The sequence below is a fragment of the Quercus robur genome, chromosome 6 (genome assembly GCF_932294415.1).
Source record: "Quercus robur chromosome 6, dhQueRobu3.1, whole genome shotgun sequence".
In the NCBI taxonomy this organism is placed as follows: Eukaryota; Viridiplantae; Streptophyta; class Magnoliopsida; order Fagales; family Fagaceae; genus Quercus; species Quercus robur.
This window is the reverse complement of record NC_065539.1, coordinates 23,576-30,226: the sequence shown is the minus strand read 5'-3', so window position 1 is coordinate 30,226 and position 6,651 is coordinate 23,576. Positions and strand designations below refer to the sequence as shown.

The window sequence follows — 6,651 nt, the reverse complement described above, 5'->3', positions numbered from 1 at the left end:
AATAGTTAAGAATAAATATTACCTCTCCTTTTCCTCTTTCAAACAAATTGAAATGATTGAAGTTTTTCTATTTGGAATTGTCTTAGGTTTAATTCCTATTACTTTGGCCGGATTATTTGTAACCGCATATTTACAATACAGACGCGGTGATCAGTTGGACCTTTAATTAGTTAATAGCTCTTTTTTGATTGACCCCTACTTGCTTTATTAATTTTAATACATAGGGCAGGGGGCAAATTGAAATTGCTGTTCAATTATTTCATTTCAGTGTAATTTTTGACCTAAGAATAACAAGAATGGGATCACACTCTGCAGGATTTGAACCTACAACATCGGGTTTTGGAGACCCGCATTCTACCGAACTGAACTAAGAGAGCTTTATTATCACACTAAATATTTTGTAAGTAACCCTAATATATTATATTTTTGCATGCGTATCCTATTCTATAGTAGAATAGAGTCAAATGAAAGATTGATCATGTTATGGATGCCCAATTTAATCGATTTCAATTGATCCCTTGTTACGATTCCTGCTCATAAGATAAGTAATAGAATAGGTAGGGATGACAGGATTTGAACCCGTGACATTTTGTACCCAAAACAAATGCGCTATCAAGTTGCGCTACATCCCTTTCAATTAGGTTACAGTGTCATTGTAGAGAATACCCGTATTGTTTTCCACATCTTTATTTACTCCATTTCTATACAAAAATTATCTTGTCATTTCTTCTTTTTGATCTCATATCATAGAACATATAATTAATTATTAATTAATTATAATAAACTACTTATATTAATTATAATAAACTACTTATATGCGTTACGTATAATGAAACCCGCTGTAAAAAAAAAAAGAATATTTTGGGGAAATGCTGGTACAAAAAAGGGCACATTTTTTTAAGAAAAGGAATATTCTACTGAATCGTTGTACATTTCAATTTGAATTAGGGATTCCGCGGACAAATACAAGCGATCATTAACTCCATATATGTCTGATCATATATGTATTACAAATTCCAATAAAGAAGGAGGATTTCAAATAAAATGCGAGATCTAAAAACATATCTCTCCGAGGCGCCGGTACTATATGGTTCAGGTTTTTAACAGGTCTATTGATAGAGATCAATCGCTTATTTTCGGATGCGCTGATATTCCCCTTTTTTTCATTCTAGTTAGTAACATGGGAAGTGGTGAAGAAGATTAGGGATTTAGTAAAATCTCTGTGACTAATCCCTCCCCTTCCCATCTTTTAATTTTAGAATTTTTAAAATTCGAATAAGTTCGAAAAGAGAAAGAATAAAAATGGATTCAAATTTAGTGAAACTCGGAACTCAGGCCTCAAGCCCAAGGCTCGAATTAAAATAAAATTTTTAATTTAAATTATTTAAATTAAAATAATTAAAAAGAGAATGAGAATGGAAATGGAAATTGATGGATAGGTCAACAAAATCATACAAAATACTTAAATGAAAGACGAAACGCTATATTGGGATTAGAAATGTAGTTAGAAATCATTGTATTACTTATTATTACTATCTTGATTGCAACGAAATTTTTCATAATTTTATTTCGAGTTAGCAACTTCGAATTTTTTTTTCGTTCCTTTTTTCTCTTTGGATCGCAAAATAGTATAGTTGAGTGAATCAAAAATACAAAGGGGGTTCATGGCCAAGGGGAAAGATGTTCGAGTAACAGTTATTTTGGAATGTACCAATTGTGCTGTTCGAAATGATGCTAATAAGGAATTAAAGAGGGTTGGTATTTCCAGATATATTACTCAAAAGAATCGACACAATATGCCTAGTCGATTGGAATTGAGAAAATTCTGTCCCTTTTGTTACAAATATACAATTCATGGGGAGATAAAGAAATAGATGGAACCGATTACATGTATGTATTGTATGTCATCCTTCCAAGGAAGATGAAAAATGTCATATACCATATATTATATATAACATATATTTAAAGATAAACAAACCAAAAAGAAATCCCCGACAAAATTAGGATTTTCGGGATAAGGACTAAACAAATCATGGATAAATCCAAGCGACTCTATTTTAAATCCAAGCGATCTTTTCGTAGGCGTTTGCCCTCGATTGGGTCGGGGGATCGAATTGATTATAGAAACATGAGTTTAATTAGTCGATTTATTAGTGAACAAGGAAAGATATTATCTAGACGGGTGAATAGATTAAACTTAAAACAACAACGATTAATTACTATTGCTATCAAGCAAGCTCGTATTTTATCTTTGTTACCCTTTCTTAATAATGAGAAACAATTTTAAAGTGGTGAGTCGGCTGCTAGAACTGTGGGTCTTAGAATCAAAAAGGGGGATAGGCTTACTCTTCACTTGAATCAAAATTCCAATACGAACTCAAAGGCGGATTGATGTTTTGTTCGAAAAATTTGCGAATTAAGATGTGAGTGTCGTGTCATAAGAAAAAAAGGATCGGGGAAAAAGAATAAATCTTTTTTTATTGAACGTCTTGTTTGTTCATTTTGATGACTTTATCATATTATTTGATTATATTTTATCATACTAATTTCTATTCTACCTTCCCGGAGTTAATTTTACAGCGCACTCCATTAAAATTTAAAACATTCCTATGGAGTCCTTCCAATCTACTTATTTTATAATCTCAGTGGAAATCATAGAAAGACAATTTATATTTAATATAGCTATTTGCGCAAGTATTTTACGATTAAGAAGCAACTGCTTCTTGTACAGATTGTGTATGAAAATATTATAACTATAGTATACTAAATTCCCTCAAATTGCTGCATTTATCCGAGTGATCCACAAACGGCGAAAATATCTCTTTTGCCTACCTCTATCCCGATAAGCCGAAAACAAAGCTCTTATTTTCTGTTGAGTAATAGTTCGAGTAAGTCTTGAATGAGCCCCTCGAAAGCTTGATGCAAATAAACGAATTTTTGCTCTACGTCTCCGAGCTACACATCCTCGTTTAATTCTGGTCATTGAATAAAAGAAACTTTGATAAATAACTAATTGATTTCTTTTCTTTCAGTTATTCCCTTCCCCTTTTCTAGTTTGTTAATAACAAAACGGATCCTTCCAATGTATAAAATAAAAACTCCAACGGCTTTTGCTACTATAACCTTCCCACCCACGATTTTTTATTTTTTTCATAGGCATTTTACCTCGAAATAAGAAATAATATTGATATTGATACTAGATATTAAAAAAAGCATATTAATATTAAATAAAAACAAAAAGTAGTAAATATAAAATAGAAATGAATAAAAAAAAAATAGTGGGTTCCATCGTTTCTATGGTTACTTCTTAAACGGCGAGATCCCTTCTATACACCGGAGCCCCTTCTTTTCTTTCATTTAATCAATGCTATTGTTAACTTGTACAGTTCACACTTTTTGGCTCTACCCATGAATTATTCAGTAATCCGTCTTTCACAACGAGATCCACTTATATAGTAACGGTATTTAATTATGAAGATTAACTGTGTAGCTGACCCTCTTAGTCCGTTGTTGAAAGAGTAAGGGCGTAATCTTTCTTGCCTTTAAATGGGATTCCCCCCGCTTAATGGATAAACATTTGCTACCAATGGGAAATTCTTTCTCATCTTAAATTGAAAATGGAGACGATTGGATTTACACCACTAGAAACCATAAATTTTGATACATAATAGAAGGGTATGATAGATACTTTTTAGATAGTGAATGGAGTTCTTCCGTTTTATTTTATCTTATTTACTATTACTGATCACTGATACTGGAAAAATGGTTTCTTTTCTTTTGCCCCAGTCCATGCTTTGAACGAGTCACACATACACCCTAGTACATGTTCCTCGTTGCTAAGGGCATCCCCCAAGGGCGGGGGATTTCGTAACATTTCTGATTGGCCGTCTCGTCTTTCTAATAAGTTGTTTAATAGTTGGCATGTTGACTCGTATACATAATGAGCTGGTTTAGATCAATCCTAACCGGCCGATTAGGAATTACTTCTATAGAAATAAATTAATTAATAGAATACTCTATCAAACCCAGTAAGAAGATAAAATTTCAAATGGCGTATTTGTATTTGCGCGAAATCCCTGTTATTTTTTATTCTACCCCTACATGATCAACAATTCCATGAGCTTGGGCTTCTGTTGCCGACATAAAAACGTCTCTTTCCATGTCTTCAGATACAACCCATAGAGGTGTGCCTGTTCTTTGTACATAAACCCTTGTAATGGTTTCGCGCAGCTTCATCATTTCTTCCGCTTCTAGGATAAATTCTCCTGCGGGTGCCTCATAAAAAGAACTAGCAGGTTGATGGATCATTACCCCAATTATATAACCTAATAACTGGTTCTTCTATCTCGAAGAGAAATCAAAGAGAATAAATTAAATAACGAGTAATGATATGAAAACCAAAAGATAGAATTGAACAACCGTACAGGCATCTTTTGCGCATTGCATACGGCTATACAATGGAATTTACTTTATAACCTCCACTCCATTGAAGAAGTATAAAATCAAATTCAAATATTCAAATATAGGGCCTATTAGACCCCGATCGGTAAATAATCCAATAACCATCCTTCATTTTATTTTGGAGTAGTTAAAACATACTATGATGGTTTCGTTGCTTTATATATTTATTTAGTTTGTTATTAAGCAATCCCAAAGTTTTTTTTTTTTTTTTTTTTGGTATTCTTTCCTAAGATAAATATTGTTACTATCCCTCTGGTGTGAAAACAAAAAAGTTAGTGACGCTGCAATAGGCCTCCGATAAAATCGGAAATGCCCTTTATCTCATACTAGTCGTTCGATATATAATCTAATGATTGATTTTTGAAAAAAAAAAAAAAAAGGTTTCTCATATTGAATTCAAAATGCCATGCTATTATTACTTAATAGTCATATTTCATATGGCGAAGGCATAGTCTTCATTTTTCTCTCAATTACAAAACTCATTGGCGCTGAGCATAAGGGAATGCTAGACATTTGGTAATTTCTCCTCCGACCAGAAGAAAAGATCCTATTGAAGCGGCCAATCCCATGCATATTGTCTGTACATCTGGTTGTACAAATTGCATAGTATCATAAATAGCCACTCCGGGTATTACCCACCCCTCGGGAGAGTTTATAAACAAATACAGATCTTTGCTATCATCCTCTAGACTGAGATATACCATAAGACCAATAATTTGATTTGAGAGATCGCTATCAACCTCTTGGCCTAAAAAAAGTAATCTTGCTCGATAAAGTTGGTTGATTAGGATATAATTGTATCCTTAGGAACCGTACGCGCACCTTTTGATGCATACGGTTTACCAAAAATCGCGCAAAAAAAGAAGAGAATCAATGTGTAGATTGCAGCCCTCATTCTTTTTTATTTTCATAGGGGGCTCTTTCTAACTTCTAACAAAGGGCTTTTTTTCTTCCATTTTTCAAGAAGGATTTGTTTTGGCCTGTTTACTTTACCTATATATAAATAAAATATATATATATATAAATAATTTACTAAACTTATCGAATGAACTTCTCATTGATGTATTGTTTCATTGAGATTGAATCCAAATAACGATGCCATTTTCTTGTTCCTGAATGGGCTTTTTCAATTTTTTTAGGTTTATGCTCTACTCCGAGTAAAGATAGGCCCGATTTTTATTTGCACATATAGGGCAAATGTCCCAATACCACGCCTTTTTGCTATGGCTTTTTTTATTTTTCAATTTCATTTATTTCATGTCTTCCACTAAATATTCAATGTATTCATTATATTAAATGTATTCATTATATTACTCGATTGATTAAACAGTTTGAGATCACTCCTGTTTATAAATAGAATATTATAAAAGTAGTAATCTTAGATATATTACCAATTGGGTTTTTTCTAAACGGAGCCTGGATACTTCATTTTTTTGGTCCAGTTGAGCCAACCATAAATTATTCTAATTGATAATATTAATTTGATACCCCTACAAAAAATAAATAGGATTAAATTGTATTTCACGCTCCAAAATTTTGATAATTCAATCAATCTTTTTTGGGCGAAAGAGGGGATATCTCGATCAGGGGAGAGAATGGGGAAATTCCATGTGACCTAATATATTTGACAAGTCGCACTATATGTCAACCCACGATGCATCTTCCTCTCCAGGACTTCGAAAAGGTACTTTTGGAACACCAATAGGCATAAAATGAAAGAAAAAAAAATTAAGTACTATATCTTACTTTGATGTGGAAGTGTAACAACGGGTTTATTGTCTTAATATGATTAGCCTTTATCATAGTTTATCCATAAATTGAATAAGTTCAAAACAATAACATAAAAAAAGAAAACCGAATGATTATGACTAAAGGAAAATTTTTACGAAACGAATGGGTCTTTGGAATGATATGAACAAATGCGTATGTCTTCACTCAGAGAAAATTAAAGTGGGATCAATCCCCTCTACCATTGCATATTGGTACTTATCGGGTATAGAATAGATCTGCTTATTTTTGTTCCTACAAATGGAATTCGTCTATTATTACTATCTATTATTATTATTACTAAAATAATAGAACAAATATTAATTCTTTCCTCGAGAAAATCTACCAAAAGAGTGGGTCCAGAGCATTTTTTTTTTTTTTACTTTTTACAATGCAACAAAGTTACATAGTGTCGATTATTTG

General features: G+C 32.4%; 1 non-coding gene across 1 annotated transcript; it reads right to left on the bottom strand.

The window, feature by feature from the left end:
- Positions 1 to 303: 303 nt before the first annotated feature.
- On the bottom strand, positions 304 to 377 carry TRNAW-CCA (transfer RNA tryptophan (anticodon CCA)). Its single transcript has one exon. It is a non-coding gene; the product is annotated as a tRNA-Trp (tRNA).
- Positions 378 to 6,651: the final 6,274 nt, after the last annotated feature.